The 27,808-nt window shown below is 38.5% G+C and overlaps 1 protein-coding gene across 2 annotated transcripts in view; it reads right to left on the reverse strand.

Annotated features, from left to right (window-relative positions):
* The window catches only part of nrip1b (nuclear receptor interacting protein 1b), a 67,215-nt gene extending 49,711 nt beyond the window's left edge, over positions 1-17,504 (reverse strand). For both annotated transcript variants that reach the window (XM_061250132.1, XM_061250133.1), the window contains exon 1: positions 17,279-17,504. The gene's annotated coding sequence lies outside the window, so the exon portion shown is untranslated. The remainder of the gene's footprint in view (positions 1-17,278) is intronic.
* Positions 17,505-27,808: the final 10,304 nt, after the last annotated feature.

Here is a 27,808-nt window from a genome sequence, read left to right on the forward strand (position 1 = left end):
AACCAACAAAAATCATTTACTGATTTAATTAAAAATCAATTTCCTCCAAATCAATGTTTCACAATTATTATATATATATAGATTATTGTAAATAACACCTACCAAAATTAAACCAGGTATTAAATTCCACTTATTTAAGTTTATCTATGTGTTAAGGAACTGTATTGAGTGATTACATCACTTCCTGTTTCACTAGGGTATAAAAATGAGGTAACACACATGCAATATCCCTTTGTCATCCAACACCATGAAGAAAACAAAAGAATTGGCAGTTCAAAAGAGGCAGATGGTCGTAGACCTTCATAAACGTGGTAATGGCTACAAGAAAATTCACAAACGATTGAATATACCACTGAGCACTGTCAGAGCAATTATAAAAAAGTTCAAAATATATGGAACTGTTGAAAATCTCATGGGTAGAGGACGCAACTGCATCTTGCCCCCCAGGATACTGAGGAGAATGGTGAGAGAAGCAACAAAATCCCCAAGGATCACAGTGAAAGAATTGCAGGCCTTGGTGGCATCTTGGGGTCACCAGGTTTCAAAAAGCACCATCAGACGCCACCTCCATAACCACAGCCTCATTGGAAGGGTTGCCAGAAGAAAGCCTTTTCTGACCACAAGACACAGAAGAAAGCGCTTGGAGTTTGCCAAACGTCATTTACATTATGACTGGAACAAGTTTCTCTGGTCAGATGAGACCAAAATTGAACGTTGAACAGCATCGGTATGTTTGGGGTAGGAACAGAGATGCATACAAGGAGAAGCACCTCATAACCACAGTGAAATATGGTGGTGGGTCAGTCATGTTTTGGGGCTGTTTTAATTCCAGAGGTCCAGGGACACATCGACACAGCCTGGGCAGGGGATCGAACCGGCAACCCTCCGACTGCCAGACGACTGCTCTTACTGCCTGAGCCATGTCGCACTAAGTACTAGGTGAAGGGTGCCAATAATTCTGAAACCTTGATTTTGTTGAAATTTATTTTTTATTAAATGATTGTTATGATTTTGGTTGTTTCCATTGAAACATTAATAAAGTACAGTATTTGGCACATGTTGGTGTATTACCTTATATAATTATATATATATTATTCTTTTTTTTTTTAAGCCTGTTTGTGCATTGCTGGGGAGGGGTGCCAATAATTCTTGAGCCCACTGTAACTAGCTACGGAACGGCCGTAGCCATCACTTATCTTCCAGTTTAGTTTAATCGGAAATATTCAAAAGCAACAGTCCTCCTATCATTGGCATTATTTCTCCCAGTTCGGATACTTACCAGCATTGTTAGACATTCATGGAATGCATGGGGAAAGCCTAATCCTAAACCTAATCAATATAATCCTGTTTAAAAATGAATTGGGCTTGTTCATACATCATAGCATTACTGTTCATTTGGGACAAATTCCAACAATGTGACTGTTTAGTAGCCTACATTATAATTCACATCTGAAATAATAATTGCACAATTCAATTAGGTTTATGTAAAACGGTCCAGACACATGGACGTAAACAATTTCTGTGGCTCCATCCATTACTTATCACAAGCCTGTTTTTGAGACCTGTCGGTGTAGTTTTCAGCGCAGCATGTTTATGCAAATGATAGAGACTTGCAGTCGGGAGAAGGGGACCCATTTATTGCTACTCTGTATCTTGCGATAGTCTTTTGTGAGAAGTGCTATACAAATAAAATTTTTATTTAACATGGGCTTGAATTCCAACAAATTAGCTAGTTGTCCACTAAGCACATGAGATGAAGAGACCCGGCAGTGATGCAAACTTTCCAATTGTTTTCCAAATTTGTCCACACATCTACATTGCCAATTGATCCCTCTGATACACTTCCGGTGAGTGCACCTGTTTGTGGTAGTCGAAGTGCATGAAATTCATGAAATCGGGTGGAGAGCTGCATTCCACTCAGGAAAATGTTGATATCATGTCATGCTTTAATCTAATATGCAAAAAAAAATCTTTTGCTTTCAAGGCAAAAGCCCTGTTGCCATTATGGGAAACATAATACATTTTCCTTTGTCCATCAAGCGTGTGCCAATCTGGTTTTTCGCACTCCCAGGTGCAAAGTAGACTACAAAGTTTACTTTGGGTATTGCATTCCGTAAAAGCCAGCTGATTACTGTATGTTTTCATTTTCTTAATGCTGTTCGCATGGAGTTGTAAGGCTGTTCATGTATGCATGTCCTGAAGCATGTGTACATGAACAGCCTTACAACTCCACCCAGCCAATTATCCTTAGCCTCAGGGACTTACTACATCTTATTTTGCTTTCGCATGGTCTATCGTAGCCATCATCCAGAATGTGGACTGCTCGTGCAAGTTTCCTTTAAAAGACATACAGTACTGTGCAAAAGTTTTAGGCAGGTGTGAAATGCTGTAAAGTAAGACTGCTTTCAAAAATAGAAATGTTAAGTTTATTTTTTATCAACTAACAAAATGTAAAGTGAAAAATGTACACTTTGCCTTCAAACCAGCATCAATTCTTCTAGGTACACTTGCAAAAATCAGGGATTTTGTAGGCATATAGTCAGGGGTGTGATTAACCAAACATGAGCTAATGATCATCAATTTAATATGTAGGTTGAAACACAATCCTTAACTGAAACAGAAATAGCTGTTAAAACTGGGTGAGGAACAGCCAAACTCTGCTTCCAAGGTGAGGTGGCTGAAGACAGTTTAATGTCAGAGGTCATACACCATGGCAAGACTAAGCACAGCAACAAGACACAAGGTAGTTATACTGCATCAGCAAGGTCTCTCCCAGGCAGAAATTTCAAGGCAGACAGGGGTTTCCAGATGTGCTGTCCAAGCTCTGTTGAAGAAGCACAAAGGAACGGGCGACGTTGAGGACCGTAAACGCAGTGGTCGGCCAAGGAAACTGCAGCAGATGAAAGACACATCATGCTTACTTCCCTTTGAAATCGGAAGATGTCCAGCAGTGCCATCAGCTCAGAATTTGCAGAAAACAGTGGGACTCAGGTACACCCATGTACTATGCGGAGAAGTCTGGTTAGAAGTGGTCTTCATGGAAGAATTGTGGCCAAAAAGCCATACCTCTGACGTGGAAACAAGGCCAAGCGACTCAATTGTGCACAAAAACACAGTTCTCTGGACTGATGAGTCAAAATGTGAAATATTTGGCTGTAGCAGAAGGCATTTTGTTCGTTGCATTTCTGCAAACATCATCATCATCGAGTCTGTCTGGGATTACATGAAGAGACAGAAGCATTTCAGGCTGCCTAAATCCACAGAAGAACTGTGGCTAGTTCTCCAACATGTTTGGAACAACCTACCTGCCGAGTTCCTTCAAAGACTGTGTGCATATTGATTTGATTTAGATTTTTCTTCTGTTCATTCACTTCTTCTGTTCATGCATTTTGTTAATTGATCAAAATAAACTATTAACATTGCTATTTTTGAAAACATTCTTATTTGACAGCATTTTTTCCACACTTGCCTAAAACTTTTGCTCAGTACTGTACATTTTTGTACGTTGTACACTGGCACGCTTGTACACTAGCATGGTTCAGTATCATGTCAGTCAAGATCAAGAAACTCCTGCCTGATTTTCACCTGAACAGCCAATAGTTTGTCTGGGCTGGTCTGACACTTGTAGGGACACACTTTTTACCGCAATTTCAAAATTCATTCATTCATTGTTGGTATGGATATCAGCGTTTGCTTAATTTTAGTTCAGTGAGTGTGAAGTTAATGCACAAGGCACAAGGCACGAGGCTTTCAACAGGTCATTTTACTGCAACCGGCCAGTGGTCTGATTTTGCAAGGCTGCATGAGCTCTAACTTGTTTACTGCTTATGAAAAAGTGTTTGCCCCCTTCCTGATTTTTTATTTATTTTATTTATTTATTTTTTTTGTTTTGCATGTTTGTCACACATAATGTTTCAGATCATCAAACAAATTTAAATATTAGTCAAAGACAACACAAGTAAACACAAAATGCAGTTTTTTAAATGAAGGTTTTTATTATTAAGGGAGAAAAAAAATCCAAACCTACATGGCCCTGTGTGAAAAAGTGATTGCCCCCCCTGTTAAAACATAACTTAATTGTTCAATTTCTCTAGCCACACCCAGGCCTGATTACTGCCACACCTGTTCTCAATCAAGAAATCACTTAAATAGGACCTGCCTGACAAAGTGAAGTCGACCAAATGATCCTCAAAAGCTAGACATCATGCTGAGATCTAAAGAAATTCAGGAACAAATGAGAAAGAAAGTAATTGAGATCTATCAGTCTGGAACTCCAGGGACTCCAGCGAACCACAGTGAGAGCCATTATCCACAAATGGCGAAAACATGGAACAGTGGTGAACTTTCCCAGGAGTGGCCGGCCGACCAAAATTACCCCAAGAGCGCAGCGACGACTCATCCAAGAGGTCACAAAAGACCCCACAACAACATCCAAAGAACTGCAGGCCTCACTTGCCTCAGTTAAGGTCAGTGTTCATGACTCCACCATAAGAAAGAGACTGGGCAAAAATGGCCTGCATGGCAGAGTTCCAAGACAAAAACCACTGCTGAGCAAAAAGAACATTAAGGCTCGTCTCAATTTTGCCAGAAAACATCTTGATGATCCCCAAGACTTTTGGGAAAATACTCTGTGGTCTGACGAGACAAAAGTTGAACTTTTTGGAAGGTGTGTGTCCCATTACATCTGGCGTAAAAGTAACACCGCATTTCAGAAAAAGAACATCATACCAACAGTAAAATATGGTGGTGGTAGTGTGATGGTCTGGGGCTGTTTTGCTGCTTCAGGACCTGGAAGACTTGCTGTGATAAATGGAACCATGAATTCTGCTGTCTTCCAAAAAATCCTGAAGGAGAATGTCCGGCCATCTGTTCGTGACCTCAAGCTGAAACAAACTTGGGTTCTGCAGCAGGACAATGATCCAAAACACACCAGCAAGTCCACCTCTGAATGGCTGAAGAAAAACAAAATGAAGACTTTGGAGTGGCCTAGTCAAAGTCCTGACCTGAATCCTATTGAGATGCTGTGGCATGACCTTAAAAAGGCGGTTCATGCTTGAAAACCCTCCAATGTGGCTGAATTACAACAATTCTGCAAAGATGAGTGGGCCAAAATTCCTCCACAGCGCTGTAAGAGACTCATTGCAAGTTATCGCAAACGCTTGATTGCAGTTGTTGCTGCTAAGGGTGGCCCAACCAGTTATTAGGTTTAGGGGGCAATCACTTTTTCACACAGGGCCATGTAGGTTAGGATTTTTTTTTCTCCCTTAATAATAAAAACCTTCATTTAAAATTTGTGTTTACTTGTGTTGTCTTTGACTAATATTTCAATTTGTTTGATCTGTAACAATTAAGTGTGACAAACATGCAAAAAATAAGAAATCAGGAAGGGGGCAAACACTTTTTCACACCACTGTGTATATATATATATATATATATAAATTGAACTTGCAGTGCTGTATCAACCTATATCCATTAAACATAATTCTCTTGCCTCAATGTTTATCAAACACATATCAGCTGATTTTTGGGGGATTCTTTGAGGATAATTCAGTGAGCTTCTGCATCCTATGTACACTGTCTCGCTGTTTCATAATATGCTGGTGGATTGCCAGTGTCCCAAGAAAAAAAGAAAAACATAGAAAAAACACCAGTTTTCCAGACGTGGGCATGTCTAATTGCTAATTGCCATGTAAGGCAGTCGGGTGGATTTCACTGTAGTCGTGGACTGCAACCTTTTCTGCATTTGCAACCAAGTGCAGTGGATCACATTGTAGTTTTGAAAACCACAGAATGCAAGCAAGTAATGTTCATGGACATGTCAAGGTCCTGAAAACCTTGCATCTAAAATGTTTCCAATGAGTGCTGGGTTATGAGAATTTAAAAAAATTCACAATTCACCATTGTGTGACTTGCACCTATGTATTGGGAGACCAGAGAAACCGGGGTTTCGCACAGGCATAGGGCATTAAGACAAGTACATAGTCAATGCAACTGCACCCCCAAATGAAACATTATATCCAGATACAAACTGGGGCAGAATTTTAGCTGTTCACTACTTGGATAAAAAATTTGGATACCTGAAGCGTAAAACAAAATATAACAATGAAATTTGTTTAAATGGTTATTTCAATTGGCCTACCTTCATTTCAAGTTAATCAGTAAACTTAATAAAACATTCAAAACATAAATGGAACAGGGATTAATATAAGTGAAACAAAATCACTGTGGCTCCAAACGTCCAGTTCAGCCACTTAATTCCATCCAAAATGCCAAGTGGAACGATGCTGTCAAGGCAATATGATCTGGTATTTTTGTATTCAGAACACCAGGGAAGGGCTGTTGAGTACTGCCAACACAACATAGCTAATAGGGTTATATGATATCTACAGTGTAATCTGTGATAGAGGCTGGCATATCACCACGTTGCTTACAGGTAGAATAAAAACTTGATGGGAGCTCTCTGGCATAGAATTAGATGAGAGGATGAACCAACCTAACTAGATCACTGCACTTTAAAAAAATGACACTGGTTTTCAGTTCAGATGCTATCACAACCACACTGATAAGGTCAGGCCACAAATACATACAGGGGGCTTAGAAAACGCTACGTCAAACCTGGATGCCTGAGCCAACCTCATATGTGAAAAGAGCATGATATACACATTGTTGCCCCTTCCAATTGCACACGTGTCACAGAAACCTGCTTTCTGAAAACCATGCAGTCTTAACTTCCACGGAATGATAAGAAACCATATTTTAAAAGCCTTTATCTGCTTACACATCCATTTCCTATGGTTCTGAAACCTTCCACATGTCTCAGGTTAACCTCAGGTCTCTGAACATTTAGCCATTCCGTGTCAACTGAAATGAAGTGCACCACAGCCTCTCTTCAATTTCTGATTTTTTTTTCGTATGGCGGAAGGGGATGATGAGGAATTGAAATCCTGAAAATTTGAGCTTCACATGCTGCTTCATTTTTGTGCTAGAGCCTTGTAAAATTTTGGGGGCCAACTCTAAACTAAAAAGTGCCAACTGCTTTGTTGTTTATGCTGCATTGTAGACCTGTGTTTGCTATTCTTTTTTGCTGCTCTTTTGCAGTGATGTGTGGGTTCTTCTGAGCATTTCTTACCATGTTTCAGGCTGAAATCCTTCTTGGTCTTCCAGAACTTACCTTGACTTCAACTATTCCATTAATCTTCCATTTTCTAATAATGTTTCGGACAGCGGAAATAGATAGTTTGAAACATTGAGAGAGTTTTTGTAGCCTTTCCTTCTTCGTGGAAATTGCATTGCATTTGGATACTTTAGAAGGCATTTATAATTTATAAATTATCAACATTCAGCAACAATCTTGCTTTAATGTTTATCCCTGTGCCATTTAGAGTTCAGTTTTGCTTTCGATCACATACAGATTAATTGTAACAGACATTTAAACCAGATGTGCCCAAATCTTTGCACCCCACTGTATGGTGGTTGGAGTGCTGCTTAACATCAGTCTCGATGATCTGATCAAGGTCAGGTTGTTATTTCAAGACCAGAAAAAGACCTGCTCTTACAATTGCCAGTGGTAACTAAAGATCGTATTTGGTTTTCTGGGGCCAAGATGTATTTCTCTTCAGCATTCGGCCAAGGGCTCCCAGATAGGCCGCATGGCCGACAATATTTAGCCAAACAGGAAAAGCTCATTGAGATGAAAAAAAGTGATTGCACTGCTCTGCTGATGGATATGAAATCCAGGGAGCATACCTTGGTTCAAACAAGGGAGAGCACTACTGCTACTCAAAGGCTAATTCAAGGGCAAAGGGAAGCTTTAACATTGCTGCTACTTCTCTGTCAGTATATAGCATACAATATTCACTTTTTATCCTGTCATTTCATGCAAAGATCTGCATCCTAATATCTGGCCTAAAAGTCATGTCTGTGTACAAGTTGCTCCCTACTTTCTGAGGAAATCCAGAAATATTATTTTGTATTAATTGCCTTTATTGGTTGCTAAGCTTTTCCTGAGGTCAGACCTATACAACAAACTTGTTCAGTGTTTTGAGCACTCCTTTCTTGTTTTTACACTTTACACTTTCCAATGTTAACATTGAGCAGATATTTTGGCTATGCTAAGTGCCTGGACTGAATCCCTGGAGTGTAATCCTACACTACATGTACACTTGAGCTTGAAAGATCCCATGTTGCCCGGAGACAGCCAAGGACTCTGATCAGGCCTTGCCTTCTTCCATTCGTCAGCACTGTGATTCAACAAGCTGTGTACCTTACGCACCTCTGTCAGAGTATTTTTAAGTTTTACAAGAGCAAGACATTTATTTCAGTCAAAAACAACCCATCATTATTGTATTTTGTATAGTGAAATATACAATTACATTGTCACAAAGAGAATAGGAGAAAACAATGAAAAGAAATGTAGATTATCCCCTGACCTCTTATCAAGTGATCCAGTAAGACTAACAAGTCCTTAAAATATCCAATGGCACAGTTTAGTCTATATATGGAATTTAGGACATTTGCTGCTTTTAGAAGAGAAATATGTATAAATGTAAAATAAACATAATAAAACTTACACCAGTATCTTCCACGCACTATCTAAAGTAAATCCCTTCCAATCATTGAAAAGGGCTCACTGACATGTTAACTCACCCTCTGCCTGCGTTTATAGTCAAATTTATAGTTAAATTTGGGTTTCAAAATATACAGTTGACGGATCGACACTCTGTACCAAAACATTGTATAGCTGCATAATAATTCAAGCTCAATGGTTGAAAATTGGTTCTAATTGCCACAGGCAATGGCATGGGGGTTTCAACGGGGGTTTCAGCCAATGGGAGTCTCAACATCAGCGCATTCATAGAGAATGGGGAGGGATAAACAGTGTTGTGGTTTGAGGGTGTTTGTTGCTGCAATTCCTCTCTTGACCGTTTGAAAGTCTGAAATTACTTATTGTACCTTTAATAATGAGTGTCATGGTAAGAAATTAGCAACTAATTAAAAAACTTTCCACAAACCTCTGCTGAAATAATACATACAATACCTCACAAGTCCCATGTTACATTTCAAGCTCTAAACTCTAAACAAGCTCAAATACAGAATATGGGTTTATAGAATGGTCAGTGCTGTAGTATGATGGTTACCTCTGACAACTGTGGTATTATATGTGAGACACTGGGGTGATTTTGTTGAATGAATCTGCTTAGAGTGAATGAAGTTTGTGAAATGTGTCGAGAGACCATAGCACCAGCTTATGCGACAAACTCCGATGGTTCTGTGATCACATAAAGACATGAGTGTAGAGGTAAAAGAAGTAGCAAAAGTAGTCCCATAGTGAACATTGTCTCTTGGTTGGCAGGATAGTGCACGGTTTCTTGTGGATTAAAAGCATTTAGTGTTCTCATTGGTGGAACATGCAGTCAAGAGGTTAGGCTTTTGTGTCAGGCCTCTATCATCATTTTCTATTCTAGATAAATGATCAAGTCTTTAGGCTACAAGAGCTTGGTCTCTTGGTGCTTCATGCAACTATCAACCCCCCCCCCCCAAAAAAATCAATCCAGTTTTCTCCTGTGCAGGTATTATCTGAAACAAACAGCTCCCAATGACTCAGAGAATCAGATTTCTTGAACTGCACAGACAAATAAAGGGATTTTCCCTGCAATTATTCAACATACATAAATAAACAAGGCTACATGTCCCCTCCATCTGACTGTCACCTCGGTTTAGGACGGCCGACTTTGAGAAGTTGTTTGGCGACATTGTTTTCAGAGCACAGAAAGCTTCCTTGCACTCTGATCAGGCAAAACTAAAGTGGATTTTTGGAAATCCTGGGTGATATCAGCAGGACCTTGCTGGGCAAAAAGTTGTTATTGTTTATTAAGAAAAATAGCTTCTTATTCACATCTTAAAACTATTTTTAAAACATACAAAACTATAATTTACTCAGAAACATCATCTACTATATAGTGTTAGGTTGAGTACTCTTACATTGTTGTTATGAGAAAGTTAATTTCTCAATTAATGTTTCAGAATAACATTAATTGAATGCATGTTGTCTGTGAAGAAGGCATGATGCAATAAGCAACTATTGAACAGGAACATGTACCGAAACAGAACTGAATGCAGGCCACTCCTATATTAATAGGATGGAGTTGGCAAAAATATACAGAAGGCTGCTAGAGGCTGGCTATGAGAATTGTTGAGAATTTAAAAAATCCCAGAATCAGCTGGTTTTACCCACAGTTATTTTTTTATAAATTGTAAATGGAATACACCTACGTGGAAATAAAAAAAGAAAAAATTGCCGATATAATTCCAATGCACATACTGCCGTCTTGTTGTGCAATATATCAATCTTCTCAGTTATTCATAAATTCAAAAAAATCCTTTTTAGTTAATTGCTTGGCAGATTTAATTTAAAATAAAAGCTTTTAAAAGAGAAAGCTGTAATTAAGTTTGGATATCTTAACCTCACCCCCCCCCCCCCCCCACCAACTCCTCTTTGCAAGGCAGGAGCAAGTACGTGTGCAGTGTCAGATCCCTGCATTAAAGTCAGATCATTACGTAAATCTCTCCTCACACAGCTTATTGTACCAGACACTGTGCCCTTGCCCATGCACTGAAGGTTCCCGAAAGGACAGCCAGCTAAGAAGTTGTGAAGGACATCCCCTCTGATAGGCCAGCACTGCAATGGCCTTGGACTTTGAATTCTTCACTAGACAGGCTCATACATCAATCCTTCAGCTCTCACGTACAAACCTGTAACCTTCACACAACTCAGGATCCGCCAGGAATGACAGGCATTTCAGCCAGCTCTACTGCTCTTTGAGCTTCACTGGATATAACCTAGTTAAATTAAGGCCTTGTTGAATAACAGTCCTAAGTCCACAAAAATCCGAATGCAGCGTAGCATTACGGAGGCCCTGTAATCATACTCTGCAACCCACTGTTTCAACCTTTAGCCTTCTGTACTTGAGAACATTGCGGAAGACACACAAAAACAAATATGATAATCATGGTCAGAGGGTCAGCCAGCAGATCTTTTCATGACTTTGTGTCGACACTGACAAGTCCTTCAGTGATTTTAATACTTATCACACATTTCCACCTTCCACCGAAAGCCTACCTTTTCCCAACATTGGAAGGTAAAAGGAATTAAAACAAATGTCTTGTATATCCGATTCATCGATCTATTTTATCTGTGTTGAGGCTGTATGTCACAACTCAAGGTCTCAGAAAAGGCACCTATACAACAACTACAAAACTTAAGTATGAATGTACCCATATTTTTGCATTTTGCATTTACGTGTACAGTCATGCATGTTGTGCAGGTAAGTCATGGAACAAAACATATACCTCAGCTGCCTCAATGTTATAGATTAAAATGTAATCTCTGTCATGCACTTCAGTTCCTGACAGATGAGCAGGAGCAAAAACACATACTTTCAAATGGCTTACCCCTCAACCTCTGGTTTTAGTTACATAATGTATTAATCTGGGATCATTTGCATAGATTTATATTTTCTAAGTCAGAAACACCAGCAATTTTCAATCACTATAGTAACGGGATATACTGTTTGAAAGAGATAAAACTCACAGTTCTATTTGTATAACCTACTTTAAGATGCCATTACTTTAGCAACAACAGATCTTTATTTTGTAATTATGTTGGTGGTAAAACTTGTATGGAGGGACCTCACCTTCTCTGCATTTTGGAAATCCACATGCTACAAAAAATAGGTAATGTCAGTATCCTTATCATGACAAGTGTCCAGCGGACCAAATGCATAATAGTTCCTCATTAGAAAAATGTGCGAAACTCAGAGAAACATTGATAGAATGTCCATTGTTTACTTAGAATTTCTCTGGAGTAATTATCATTGAATACTTCTGCAAAAGTACTTGTACATAGAAATGCTATTATCTACCTCTCTCAAACACAATGAGCCAAAGTACAACCGTCTCTGATCAGTATTTGTGACGTGGTTATAGAGTATATGCATTACCCCCATCCATGTTAAGACAATTCAGTAAAACTTCAGCTCATCAAAGAACCAACTACGGGAATGTTATACAAGCAATGACTAAAAAGCATTTTAGCAAATTAAATTGTGTTTCCAATGGTGTATAATTTGTTAGGCTTGCATAAGACAAAACAGCATACTTGCGTAACAAAACTGGAGCTTTTTCAATACGAACTGTTGCGCATGGGCAAAAACATTTCTTGAGATTTTATGCCAAAAAAGGCTTGACGTTTCACAACAAAAAAAGTATTTTGTGATGCCTACATCTAAATAGAGGACTTCCAAGGAATCTCTCGTATGAGCATTTCTGAGGAAGACAGTGAAAATGCCATTGCATGTGAAAGTATGGAATGAGCTTGACTTGTTGATGGGGGTTGGGTATTTGACAAAAACTTAAATCAATGGACCTCAATTAATATATTAGTATACAAGGTATTATTGTGATTATTGTACTCATTTTTTATGATCTTCTCGACCTGTCTGAGGATAGCTACAAGGAGAGGGAGTTTGAGACAGAGAGTTAGGAGAGAGTGACAGGCAGGGGGAGGTACTAACACTTTTTTCAGGATAAAAGGTGTTGTATAGTTTAGTTAGCAAAATGCAGTATCTGCATAGGTCTGCATAAGACCCATAATATAATGTAGTTTCCATGTGTCCTTTTTGGAAAACTGCCTAGACATAGATTGTGACTAGGGTCCATTGTGTTTCTAAGTGCACCAGCCACAGCTACAATAATCTGTATCCAGTCAAAAACAACAAATCTTTTCAGTAAGAAAAAAAACTATGGGTCACGAGTTATAGAGGAGGGATAAAGATAGTGGTTATCCTAATTTGACGCACTATGAGGAGAACATTTTCAACTGGTTGAAAATAGGATGAAAAATGTATCAAAAAATTAATAAAGAACAGAAATATGTAATACTTTCCTCTTGTTTTGCAAATCCCCTCTTGTGAAAATTGCAGCCAGAAAGTGTGACCGACAGCCAGAAAGTGTGACCGACCACCATGTTACTCCTTTAAGGGGTTAAATTACCTGACCTGCATTTCCATTTACCATTACCTGCCTAATTTCTGCAAAACATAAAGTATAAATAATTAAGCACAGAGAGAAGCTACAAGGAATCAATCGGATGTGATAATTGCAGAGCTGTCCAACAGGCTACAGTAGTTGCCACCTCCCAGGCCATCCCACGACTTCATATCATTGTGCATGCTACAAGGCCATTACAACAAGGACACATTTACCTTTCCTGCATCACTGTCTGATTTTGTTTGCTTCCCTTGTGGCCTTCGCTCATTTCCATAAGTACAGGGTTTAAAGTCATCAGCCCATCTCCTGTTGTACACATATCGGTGTGATAGCCAAGCAACAAAAGTAATTTTCACTAGGCAAGCAGTCAACTATTTTTAAAACTCTGGATAGTCTGGATTGTTGCCAGAATCACAAATGTTTTAAAACCATTACACAAGAATCATTCCGGTTTCAAGTCATTCCGGTCTCAAAGTCACAGTGCTGTTATTGTGCGTTTGCCTGGCATGCTACGTGAGGAGAACAGGGCCAAATTCATACTTCATTAAATCATTTGTGGTTTATGCATAACAACATGTATTAGTATTAAAATCATCACATTTAGTACATATTTATATAAAGTCAAATTTTCAAGATACCTCTTTATATAGGTGCCCTCCAGCACCCTAACCTGTAGTATCAATTGACAAAATTATCTTTCATGAAAAATTTCTGAAAGCTAGAAATACACATAAAACAGCTACTGAACAGAGCACAAAGCACAGGTGTGTTCCCTCTAATTTCAGGTAACACCAATTACATATTCAAAATAAAAAATATTTTGAAAATGTTGGCTTATGATAGTATTGCTTCTATCCATCTTTCCATTACATATCACACAGAATCAATGTGTAGCTAATCTCCCCTTAACCATGTCCCATAACAAAACATCCAGTCTGATTTGAACAACACAATTCAAGCCATGATAGATGCAAATACATTGCCTTAAGATTCCACTTTTGCATGATGTATGCTACACGGGGTAGTCAACCAAGCTGCAATGGCGACCACTATTTTTGGTTAATTGGTACTACTGTACTTGGTTAAAAAACTTGTATTTAGGCTTTATAGATTTCAATCTACATTCACCCTGTAGGAGACAGGCATAAGCCAAGCCTGGAACAGTATGCAATATATCTACTCTGCCTGAATCTGCAAGTTAAGGACTGCTCCCTTTTCCACAAATACATTCAGTATGATTAATTTCTGCTTATTCATGGTTTGTTAAGCTTGTAAAGGCACAGACAAACCATTAAATATTATCTCCAAAATAAAGCATGGCCATATGAATCAGAATCATTTCAGAGGAAAACTGCATACAGTAGGCCTACATACCAGGGATCATGAAAAGGATAAAAAGAACTTGCTAGAGCTCTAATTGAGGTCACTGGAATACTGCATATTTAAGTCTGACTGTCAGCCTCTCCTAGAGAGAAATTAAATCTCAAGTCTTGAAGACCTTTAGAAGGCAAAATGTACTGACTAACCAGGTCAAATATTTTTTGAATTGTCAACTTCACATATTCCCACCTAAAGTGCACAGACTGACACAATGTTTGTTCCAGTTGCTCAGTGGTACATCTTCACAGTCCACACCACCAAATCCACTTGTGTTTGGTGGTATATGAAGCCCACTGATAACACATAACAGTGCTGCCCCAATGCTTCCTTGAAAGACATTTCAAGGAAACAAACACACACAATATCCTGCACCCTATTATTAACTACTATTATCAACCACGCAACACCACATAACCATTTCTGGGCCCAAGTTATCCACTATTGCTATCAGAAGTATCGTTTTCTTTAAATTCAATGATAATTATTTTTTAGGACTTTACTCTCACCATTAGGTGAGCCGAATATGGAATACTATTTACAGCTGGTTGATAAAAAACAAGCAAGCAGATTTTACATAGGTGTTTTTTTTATCTGATATTACATTCTCATTGTGCTCAGGGTGAGCAGTCATCTACAAATAGGCATGTGAAATACCTACATGCAAAAACTGGGGTGGTGTAAAAGTTACAGTACATTCCTATTAGTAGGGTAACAAAAAGTCAATTTCTGAATTGAATAAGAAATGCATAACCAGTAGCCTACAGCAAAGTAATTCTATCACAGTACAAAGCTTTACTGTTGGTCTACTGTAATGATGGAGTACAAATATGCTATGCTGATTCAAGTCTTACTGACTAAATAACAGATAGCTGCTAGTTAAAAAATGTAAGCAAATACTACAGACTAGAAGAGTACTAAGGACAACAGATGCGCAGACACAAATAGCAATCTCCAATCAAAAGTTAAGTTTAAGACTTCTGCTGTTGACAAAGGAATTACTTGAGGCGACGTAGAGGCCAAGTGAATTTATGTTTTCAAAACCTCATAGGAAGATTTACACAAAGAATCAATCAATCAGGCTATCTACAAAGAGCAGCAATGTAGGTCTCCTTGCATAAACAACACTGAGCACACTCATTTGTTGCAAAAGGGGAGCTAGACAGCATACAGAGGAGCACCTGAACCAACAAAGAAAAGCCTTAGCATGACCTTTCCCCAGTGACTTTTACGACCTTTTGAATTCGACCTTTGACTTCTCTGGCCTACTCTTTGATTGGAATGAGAGAGAAAAAAAAACATAATAACTCCAAACCCTGCAAGTCCAAAGTCCACACAATTTTGCGTTCTGTATTCAAAAACCAAACAAAGCGAAGATGGTATCAGACAATTACAATATAGTATCTAGAAATTAGAAATTAGAAACAAATAAACTTACTTAGAAGTACATATATACAAAATCAATGTGCATTGGAGTTGTGGGAGTAATATCACAAACAAATGGCAAACAATTCTCAGAGTGACAGATAATCAACTAGAGTCTATTTAATTGACATTTTTAAGGCATTCAGCAGAGCAATTTACAATCTTTTTACACACGACAATTTCCACAGCTGGCTAGTTACTTAAAACAATGCAAAATAAGGACCAGCAGCTAAGCAGCAGCTCAAGAGTACACCAGCAGTGCCCCAACTGGGAAATTAACCTACAACCTTGGAGAGGCAAGTCCAGTTGCCTAACCGTGATGCTAATCTGTCACTCCAGGATTATTTTAATTAGGATTTTAATTTATTATACTTATAATTGTAATTTATAAATTATGTTGGGTTTAAATAAATGTTTATACAATAAAACACCATGATCATATCGACATCATGATCAATAGTTTACTATTTTAATGCAACAAACCAATCACTTACATTGAGGAAGCCTACTTTCCACAACATACAAAGTACTGAATTCTATTACAGTCACTTAGCCTTTCCCAATATGCAATGCTAATCAAGATAACAGTGAACACGAAAACTGTAGCTATCCTGACCACGAAAATGAAAATCTGGTGAGCATTTGGACAGCTGTGGGGGAAAAGAGACCTATTAGCCGCATATATGTGCGTGCATGAAACTGTGAATTGGAAAGGTGCCTCCAATTAATAGAAATGACTTATGTCATTGAAATAAGTCTGAAATATGATTTACATGTGGGTAAAAAACCTGTAATGCTTATGGTGAAGCAATAAAAATAAATACATAAATATATTGTATAACTGCAATAATATTTAAAAATGAATCATTTTAACTAGGAAGTTAGCTAATGGGCCAAATTATATATATTCTATGAACTGATTTAGCGAATGTTCTGCTATGAGGCGAATCGAATTGTGATCAATATAGTCACAGTCGTGCGAGCGACTGCCGTAGATGGACAGAAGTGGAAATTAGGTTATCGTGGCATAGCCTAAACATTCAAAGCACGCTGAAAAAAATGACATCCGAATAACATGTTCGTAATAAGCTACATAGTCGTCGAGTAGGCTAGTTCATACTCTCCAAGAGCATTCACTACAGTCACTTAAAAAAATACATATTTTTATTTAATATTACATTATGATGAAATACAAGAACAAAATGGAAACTACCATTATAATACCACTGGGTGACACATCACTTATTCTCCACTTTAGCGCAGCGCTTCATATTGACATATGCACTCTGGTGTGCGTTATATTTTGATTAAAAATAAATACTCAGGAAATGTACCAAATCTATAACATACAACAAATGAATGGTGCTGATCAGAGTTTTAGAGACTCCTAATTTATCTGCTTGCTTTGTACATTCAGTTCCACACGTACCTGCTTCGGGAGGACGTAGACAGCACTCCAAGGGAAATATGCTGCATCTTTGGAAGCGGGGAAATCCTTCGACAGTCTGTGGTTCAGTTCGCATTCGCAGATATAATTAAAAAGAATATATTGGTTATATTTCAGCAAAACGGCCAAAAGCTTTCCAAACGAACCAAAAAATTTTCCTCGCTACTCTAGATTTTCTCATCGAATCAATCAGGCTCCGCACCCTGTAGTAGGGTCTGACGGAACTGTTTATTCTAGGAATCCCCCAGCACTCGAGAACTCTGCAACGTTCACTCCTCCTCTCCTTAGCGTCGACACCACACTTAAAGGTGCAGTGACATTACTGGCCTGTGACACTGTTTCCATGTCGTAAAGTAGGTAATATTAAGCCTAATGTTTTTGTTTTTTACCGGGCAAGATGAAACAGCTCTGGGGCAAGTTTAAACAGGGTCAGAAATTTTGGAAAATGGACTGGAAAAAGTCTTACATATTCATTTGATAATTGCTCTGTATAAATAGAGTTTTGTCATAAGTAAGTCTCAAGTCTTAAACTTCAAGTCGCTAGTGAAGTCCCAATTAATTAAGTGCAAGTCTCAAGTCAAGTCACCAAGCTCAGGTCAAGTCAAGTCCCTAATTTCAGGTGTCAAGTCCTCAAGCCTCAAACGTAGGGTGGCAATTTAACAATTTTTTTTCAATTCAAGTAATATTATATTGTTTCATTATAATAGTACATAAATACACCACACAGATAATGTTTGCAATAATTGTTATTGTTTTCCAATTTGGACAACAGTTGGATTTTATTAGATTAAAAAATAAATAAAAGGCAGCGTCACGGAGACTATTTGTACCGGTGTAAATAGCTGGACTGTGTGGCAGAGGCTACTCACACCAGCTCCGCCCATGGACTGAAGTAAAAAGAGCGAGTGAGGCTTACTCAGTTAGCCAGCTTTCTGAAATACCCCAGATGGCTCTAATCAAAGCCTATGCTTAGTATGTTTTATGTTGGGTGCAGTATACTGTGTGTCATGCTCTGATCACCATGACTGGAAAGTTATTCACCTGAGAAATCAATTGTAATGAAACTGATCCTCTTTAAAAACATTATTTCAATTGCCACTGTAAAGAACTGTAATATAGGAATTCATAGGTATTCATTTTCATTAAGTTTCTTGAAACATAAATGTTTGTAATTCAATGGAGAACAATCTTTCTGAAGACAGTATATAACTAGATTAACTAGATTTGAACCATGGATAGACTTTAATACCATACGTGAAAACATACACTGCTAATCCCTGCTTCCTAAACGTCAGGGCTACATCGCCCAGACATTGTTTACCCACTGGGCCAACATAATTGAACATTTGCTGTTCGGAGTTATGAAACAGAATATTCAAAGTTTCATTTTATTTTTAAGATTGGGACGATGTTTAGGCAATATAGCCTGGTGTATTCAAATTGGGCGGATCTTGTCTGTGTGTGTGTGTGTGTGTGTGTGTGTGTGTGACCGCTCACATGCTACCTGTAGCAAACAAACGTACTTCTTTTTGTGGCTTTTCAAATGACACACAAAGTTTGACGTTGTTGCAATCCCGTCTGATATTTTTTGATTTTGCAAACAGCAGTCCTTTTTTCCCCCCCAACAACTTCAAATTTTGTGTAGCCGTAAATAATGATTTTCGGAGTCACCCCTGCAGCTGCAGTTGCCCCGAGTTGAACTGACATTATTTTTTGAGTAACATGATGATATCTCCAATTAGAGCTGAGTATTTGTGTTTTCCCACCCATCTTGATTGGCCCTCAGCAATGCTTATGCATATGTCCCACTGGAAATTAAGAATAATTGCCAAAAAAGTTTTTTTTTAAATAAGAGAGAAGTGCATCTGGCATAAACATTGAGAAAACAGTCAGTCTCTTGAGTCATCAAGTCTCAAGTATTTTTCTTTTTGGCAAGTCAAGTCTAAAGTCATCAAATTTGTGACTCAAGTCACAGTCGAGTCCAAGTCATGTGGCTCTGTGTATCAATGATCTATATTTTGCCTATATTTTGCCATATCGCCACATATGACACCAATAATGTGGAATGAATGTCTCGGAAGAAATGGATAAGGACGAAGAAGCATGAACATATTTATTCAGTGCTAGCCTCCCTGCACTGGCTATATATCAAGTATAGGACAGATTTCAAAGTCCTGCTTCTGACTTTTAAAGCTCTGCATGGTCTTGCACCAGTTTACCTAACTAACCTGCGTTTACCCTATAAGCCCAAAAGGTCACTCCGTTCTGAATTTGGACGGTACCTGGTAGTCACAAAAATACTGACGGGTGGTAGAGCATTCTCTTACAGAGCCCCAATACTGTGGAACACCCTTCCAAAATTTTAAAGGGAGTCAGACACAGTCTCAATATTTAAATCAAGATTAAAAACACACCTTTACAATCATGCTTATAAGCAGTTATAGCTTCATGGGGTGGTTCTGGAGGTCACCAGGTAGGTATGTGTGGTACATTCTGTTCTGTGCATGAGGAAATCTTATTCTTATGTACTAATACATTTTAGTGCCTAACCTCTGCTAATCTCTTGCCTGCCACTCCCCCAACCCCCCAAAGCTCATGGACCACTCAAATCACCCCCTGGAACCCACTTTAAGGTCATGGACTGCAGCAGCCCTGCTCCTCCCTCATCCAGCCCACGCTTTGACACATCCTGGAGCTACAAATTCATCCCCATACCCGCTGAACTCCAAACCCTACACCCATCCATATGGACTTTTTAAGTTTACCGACTAGTTTCATACATTACATTTATAGGCCAGCAGAAGATAGGTATGCTCCTTAGCCGGGTTCCTCCAGAGATTTCAGGGTTTTTCTCCCCAAAGGGAGTCGCTTATGCTATTGATATGTTTAATTCTCTTCTGTGTTACTCTGTAAAGTGTCTTTGTGACAGTCTTCTGTGAAAAGAGCTATAGTGTCAGTTTCTGTATTTTTCAGTCTTTGCCTAAGTATTCAGCGTTTCCATGTTTTGTTACCCTCTGTTCACACCGTGGTCAGTTTCCCACACCTGATTACCATTCCTGCTTGTTACCCGTGTTATATAAACCCCTGTTTGTCTAGTTCGTCACCAGATTATGTGTCTATACCATACATCAATTATTTATGATTGATACCCGTTACGACCTGTTTTGTTTTCGACTTTTTCCTGTATGTCTAGTTTTGATCCATAATTTATTGACCTGTTTTTGTTTTTTGACTTTGTTCTTTGGATTCTGTTTCTGTCTGATTTGCCAGTTTGTTATCCACCCTTCGCCTGTGACCACGACCCCGTTTTGGATTATCCTTGTTGTTCCTGTTTGCTGGTGTATAACTACAAATTATTCCCTGCTATTCCTGTTGGCTATCGAACCCTACCTGTCTGACCTGCCTTTATTTTAATAAAGACTCGGTTTAAAAAGCTATGCCTTGGTCTCACATCTGGGTTTGGTGTTCTACAAGCCTGATACTATAGAAAAATAAATGTAATTGAATTGAATTGAATTGGTCCTCAGCCCCTGGCTGCAACCTTAGTGCCGCACTCCCGATGACATCGTGGAACAGGTGGCACTGGAGCAGTTTATAATGGCGCTCCTGAAAGGGACCTTTGACTGGCTTTGGTGCCAACAACCAACCTCTCTGAGTGCACCCATCCAGTTAGCGAAGAATCAACATGATGAACCTCCCTCTCATGCCCCGTGCACCTCCCCTTTCCACCTCCCCCTTGTTCCCTGTCTTTACCCCACCCCAGCCCCAGTTCCCTGTTTTAACCCCGCCCCATCTCCAGTTCCACGTCTTTAGCCCGCCCTAGCCCCAGTTCCCTGTTTTAACCCCACCCCTGCCCCAGTTCCCTGTTTTAACCCCACCTCAATCCAAGTTCCCTGTTTTAACCCCACCCCTCCCCAGCCCCCCATTTCCCTAAAGGCCATCCCTGTCCCACCCGGCCCTTTGCCCCCACTGTTAACTCATGTCAGGTGAGTGACTGACTTCGCCAACTAGAACAGTCGAGGGATGAAAAGTCGAGTCACTGACCAAGTGATTAAGATTGATGGGAGTGTAATGTTTCTGTATCTGTCCTGTGTGTATTTATGTTTATTCATTTTTCATACATCCTCGGTTATTGTTTTCCATTACAATTCTCATTTGTCATTTCTGTTATGTCTGCGTCTGAATGTTTGCCAGCCTAGTCACTTCAAACATTCCTTCCAAAACCCGCGATTCTTATTTCCTGCTTTTTCTTGGTAGTTAAATGTTGTAAAGCACTATTCTTACTAACTACTACTAATCTAGGTATTGTACAGTACTAATCCGATTAATACACTTACTGTCTGTCTAACTAACTAACTAACAATCACTTTTATTGGGTAGTTTCGAAATATTCATGTAACTAATTCACTAACGCAATCTCTTTTCAGTTTTTCTGCACTGTTCTATAACTCCGCCTCCCTATGCTATCCCTAATTACTCGTTTAGTTTCAGCGAAGTGTTCGCACCTGTCTCTGACTATCACTATGTCTTCAATCTATGCAAATGTCTACTCCCTAATCCGGAGCCTTATGTTTTACATGTTTGGTTACGTACATCCAGTCCACATTTTCGTCTCCCTCCCGTTATTATGTTATTATCCTATTATGTTTCCCCACCTGTTGTCTATTTGTTTAGCCCACCTTTTTCCCAGCCCCGCCTAGATTGTAACCTTCCCTCATGTATTCCCTCAGTCTCTGTGTATGCCCCGTAAGCCTAATTCTTGAGATTCCAGAAAGACACCCCTTCGCCTTTGATTTCCGCGCCTGCCTTACCCTCTTGTTTTGTTTGCCATTCTGATTTTCTGGTTTTTGATATTCTGCTTTGTTTACTGACTTCAATTTTTGCCTACGCCCTTTTGTACTTTCGCCTTTAGATTTTCTGGATTTTTTACCTTCTTTCCTGTTTTCTCGACCATTCTTTTGCCTTCTGTTTTTGTCTTTGTATTGGATCTCCTGGCTACGATTACGGACTAATAAACTACGATTTTGGATTATCCGTTGGTCTGTGTCTGGGTCCTCGGCACCGTACATAACAGGGAGGCTACTCGACAAGCAGATGGCAGTGTCATGCGCCTATGTTTGTGTAAGTAAATGCGGTTTCATTTTTTCTCCTGTGTGGGAATCTAGAAAGATATTCTAACAGATTAAGGCAGCTCCTTTATTTCATGGACAGTGAAAAAGCGATACAATTTCTTGGACGTCAGGTCCATTCAAACCAGTGTCTACTACCCTCAAACCAATGGGCTGGTGGAGCGGTTCAAGAAGATGCTGAAGACAATGATTCGTACACTTGTTTCCACTGATATCTGAAGTCCTGGTATTACTTGTGTCACCAGCATGCAAATTACTCACCAAGAGGCAAGTACCTTTTGAGGTTACATGGCATATAGGGAATGTAGACTATGAGGTTATTCGTTCTGATAGGGGAGGGAAAAGTCAGATCTACTATCTCAGTTGAGGTCATTCCTGGGGCTAGCTACTAATATGGACGATTTATTCTGTCTCGCTAGTCCCTTGACTCACTGACCTCACAAGTCAAAGCTTGGTGAATCCAACATTTCTTACCTTTTATATTTTTCATCTGATAATTGTCCTGTAGAATGGTATATTTTGTCTATACTAACTGCTTATGACAACAATATGTAATGAATGTCTCAAACTTTACATTGTAATGTTCCCAATAATGCATTTGCTGGCTAACTGATGGCAGATTAAGTGCATTAATCAGGCAATGGCCCGATTGCAACAATGAGCTCTCGAGTTCCAGTCCACCTTTTTATACTAATTATCCATATTGTATGTATATGAACTGAGCTCATAATAAGACGACAGAGCCACACAGTTAGACCATGTTAGTGGAACGTGGATATTGTTTGTTTGTATCTGTAATGTGGATAAATAAACCCTTTCTTTTTCTCTTACTAACAAGAAGTTAGGATATAGTTTTTTTCTTGAACACGGGACACAAGCCAACTGAAGTTTCACCTTATCACGAACATTGAAATCTACAGTCATTCAGTTCGCCACTGAATAGCGGGCCATACATATTAGAGTCTGAGTCTGGTCAGGTGGGTGAAGACAATGAAACAATCTGCATTGTGAGGGTAGGGTAAGACTTTAAGATTGGAAAGTCTTGGAAAAATCTTTTTTTAAAATCTGCAAAACTCAAATTAATAAATATACCATGTTAACTGCCCCATTCCTTAAAGGAAAACAATTATTAAGGAAAACAGAAAATTTAGTTTGATGAATTTGTCAATATTTCAGTGCTTAATACATAAGTATATTGTATATATATATATTGTAAAATACATTTCATTTTTCAGTTTTGTTTATAGTTTACTGGTACTCATTTTAAGACAATGCTGTTTGATTCATATTATTTGTTTTCTCATTTGGCTTCTTCTCCATATTCTTTGAATAAATCTAAATCTAAAACCAGGGTCACAAGGCAGCAATTTAAACTATCTGGCCCCAGTAACCTTTGAACCTTTATGACCTTTCATCTTTGAACTTTTGCATCAAATGCCCTTTGAATGGAAATGTAATATCCACCCATTCATTAGTTACCTCTCTAACCTCTTTCTCTTCAAGCCACTCAAAGGAACATGGTTCATGCATCTTTAACCTTTGAGCTCTGAACAGTAGGAAACCACTTGGAAGTAAAATAGTTTCTAGTTATTTCTAGGTTCCGTAAAAACAAATGATCAGATATGATGAAAACCTTGATTAAATCTGTGCTCATACAATGATGAAAAAAACAAAAGAATGTTTTAAAAGATGTTTTTACAGTTTTTAGAAGATTTTACAGTGATGCTGCAATTCATTAGAAAGGTTACATATAGATTATCTTACTGTATATACTTCATGGAAAATATGTTTATAATTACACAGGCTGTTGTTTGAAACTGTAGGAGAAAGGCTGTGCTAAAATATCTTAGAATGACCAGTGTCCAAATAGTTTTCCTCCACATCCTGGCAGGTCCAGATCATATCTATGTTCTTGAAGCAAGAGGTATGTCTCTGTTCACCCTACCCTCAGCATGTTTTGTCCTTGTTGTCCAATCTGAAAAACCTGAAATGGAAGGTTGGAAATTGGCCACATTCAGCAGAATGCCATAAATTAGTTTCCACTGTACACAGATAACATTTAATATATTCAAAAATCAAAAAAAAAAAAAAAAAAATGTATCTCCCAGCAGGATATGTTGTGTTTATAAAAACTGAACTATAAAGAAACACTGCTGAAATAGAAATAATCTGCGTTCAACTGTATCATGGGAATAGGGGAGAGCAGGGCATATTTTCACTCTCTTACATTTCTTGGGCGCAGTACATCACAGTGGAATACGTGTCATACCAAATGAAAGAATGAAGTCTCAGGCACATATTTTGTATTAATCTTCATATGTTATTTCAGGACAGAGTTATAGTCAGTTAAGTAGAGGGTGTGCATTTCTGACCACTTGACCCATTTTTTCAACAAATAAGAACACAACCAAATCACTGTGAATCTTTTTTATTTCATTTAAAATTTAGAACTAAATATAACAAAAGGAACATGGGGCTAGATCTAGGAGGTGCTTTGCCTCTGCAATTGCTGGTACCCCCATTATTGTCAGCAGTGAATATCCAAGTCCGCCAACAATCCCCATGACAAACAAGTACAGAACATCCCCTTTTCCCACATATCCTGTCACTAATCTCTACAACAAACTACAGCAGAACAGTGTGGAATGTGACAGGTGTAGTCTACTGACTAATATATCTGACAGAACTCACATTCACACTTCTGGCACATATAAATTGCCTGCCCTTGGGTAAAAGCATCAGTTTGATAGTCAGACCCAGCTAAAAGCCTGTCTTGTGTAGTCCAGGGATAGGACTGCTGCTTTAAACTATATGTATATACATAATAATCCACTTACAGTAACATTTGTACAATTATAAGAGGCCTAGGTGCTGATTTCACAACATCACAATGATTATTTTGCAAGTCAATTTATAGTGGGGAAAAACTTTAGTTGCAGCATAAAGTTATCAAAAGACACCCTCTCCTCTACTAAAAATATAATTTTGAACATTCAAACCTACATTGTATTTGGTCAATACTTCATGTTTTATACTCTTATAATGATTTTGTAATCTTTCGTAATCTTTTATCTATTTTTACATAGATAAAAATTACTTTCTCCTGGACAAGAGTCTCATAAGGTATGTGTACAAGAGACTTTGGACCAAAGCACCTGATTTCTTTCAGGGAAGCAACAAAGGGTGTTAGCTGACATTAACCTTTGAAACCCTATATTCAGATGAAATGACTGTTAAAAGGAAGTGCAAAGGTATTTCAGAGCCAGCAGGTGCAAATAGGGATAGGGAGAGATGGAACCTCACACTGGAACATGACCTTTGGACATAAATACAGGGTAGCTGGTTTAGTCTCAGAGGCTGGGAAGAAAAGTGGATTACTCATTAACAAGTTAAATGTGACTTTGTTTGGGCTGGTAACAATGGACAGGAAGCTGTGGTTGCCACTGTGAAGTAAGTATCAACAAACTGAGCCAAACATTACAGTGGTTAGGTTGTTCTGCACAAAAAGACATCATATGATACGTTGGTTTAGTGATGTTTCAAAGACTGACATTTTTATTTGTTGCTGTTCCAAAGCAAACGATCTTTATTTGTATATAGGTTCATTTACCATAAAGATAGAGGAATATCTAATGAATAAAAACCCCAACTGAGCCTGGAATATGGAAACAACTGGAAAATAGGAAAATGGTGGGATGCAGGAAAGAATAGCTCATTCATCAGATAGCTTATTAAACACAATTACGTGCATTTCTGTGTGTTTGATAACTTCAGTGTTCAGATGAAACTGAGTTCTTCAGGGAAAGCATTAAATGCTCAAGGAAGATGCATCTTTGGATCTTTCAGGTTAATGTGTTTGTATTAGTCCAGGCACACAAATGATTAAACCATTTGTATTGTAGAGTTACCCCTGTTATTTCAGGGGATAATCAATATGCACTGTTTATGTATGCACTTCATGCACAGTGAAGTTCACACAATAGAAATATGCCATTATGAGTGCCCAGGAATTGGCAGGAACACTGATGGAATCGTATTTAAGAAGAGGAGCTTCAAACAATGTATTGTATGTTACAAGAGACATGTTATTAATTTCTAATCTTCTAGAGGTATCCACATACTAACTTGTATGATATTAGTGCATAAACAGACTTCATCTCAATCATCTCAGTTTATATTTTACTATTAGTTAATTAATCAGTGTATTTCAGTATAGATTACATTTTTTTAGTGTTACTTAACCTGGTGTTTATTGTTATAAATTCCAACACAATTCAATCAGTTTCATGTTTTTATATAGTACATTAATGAATACATTCATATGGATATCCATATAAGAATGTTTGATGCTGCTTTCAGGTGACAGTTTATCTATTTATATAAAATAATTCTATATAAAATATTGTATGTTAAGTACATTATAATCCATTTTGAAAAACACATGATAGGTATAACAGGATTTAAAAATGAGTCACATAATTTAGTTTTATGGGTTAACATTAGGAATTCAGTGCTGGACCCATCATAATATTGTGAAGGATGCATTTTTGCATCAAGGTGCGACATAATGGGGAGTGCATTTTGTCTTCTTATTGTCCAGTGTTTATTTAGGTATTTCATTCTAAAATGAAAGTGAACACAACAGTGCTTTGCATTGGAATCGTAAAACAATTTTATTGACAATGATTTCACACTCTATATTAACTTACAGACACACACACACACACATACACACTATGAGGTTGAGGAATGGCGGAGAGCCAGGCGCAACTAAGGGTAATCCCTAGTAAGCGGGCACGCGAACGTGTCCGCCACTAAACCCCGGGAGGTCGAGGAAACAAAAAACAACTCGGAGACAGCTCCGATCAAATAAAGAAAATAGCCCCAAAAAACGGCTAATGAAAATAAAGCAACCCTTAAAAAGCAGGGCGAATACCACAACCAAAATGAGGGCTAAAAAGCGAGCCCTGTAACCCCGGACCGGGGATCCCCAAAATAAAAGTACAACCTAGTATAAAAGACTAGGTAAACAAAATAAACAACCGTGAGGAAGGTGTTCGCAGTGTACACACAACAAGCAGAACACCTTCCTTACCTTTTTCTTTTATTTTTTCTTTTAAATTCAAAACCCACAACCAGCACAATACCTGACTCCTTTGACAGTGAGTCTACCGTGTGCTTACCAGCTTGGTGGCAGAGCGAACAGTGACACCAAAGCGTCAACCAATGGTCAAGGAGGGCTTTAAATACCTTCTGGGGGTAGACACCCCGTTGACATTAATGAGCACCAGGTGAAAATAATAAACCACAACCGGTACTACCTCCCAACCCTGACACCCACACTGCCAAATGACTGAAGCTAAGCAGAGACTAAGTTGCTGCT

The sequence above is a fragment of the Conger conger genome, chromosome 7 (genome assembly GCF_963514075.1).
Source record: "Conger conger chromosome 7, fConCon1.1, whole genome shotgun sequence".
NCBI classification, from domain to species: Eukaryota; Metazoa; Chordata; class Actinopteri; order Anguilliformes; family Congridae; genus Conger; species Conger conger.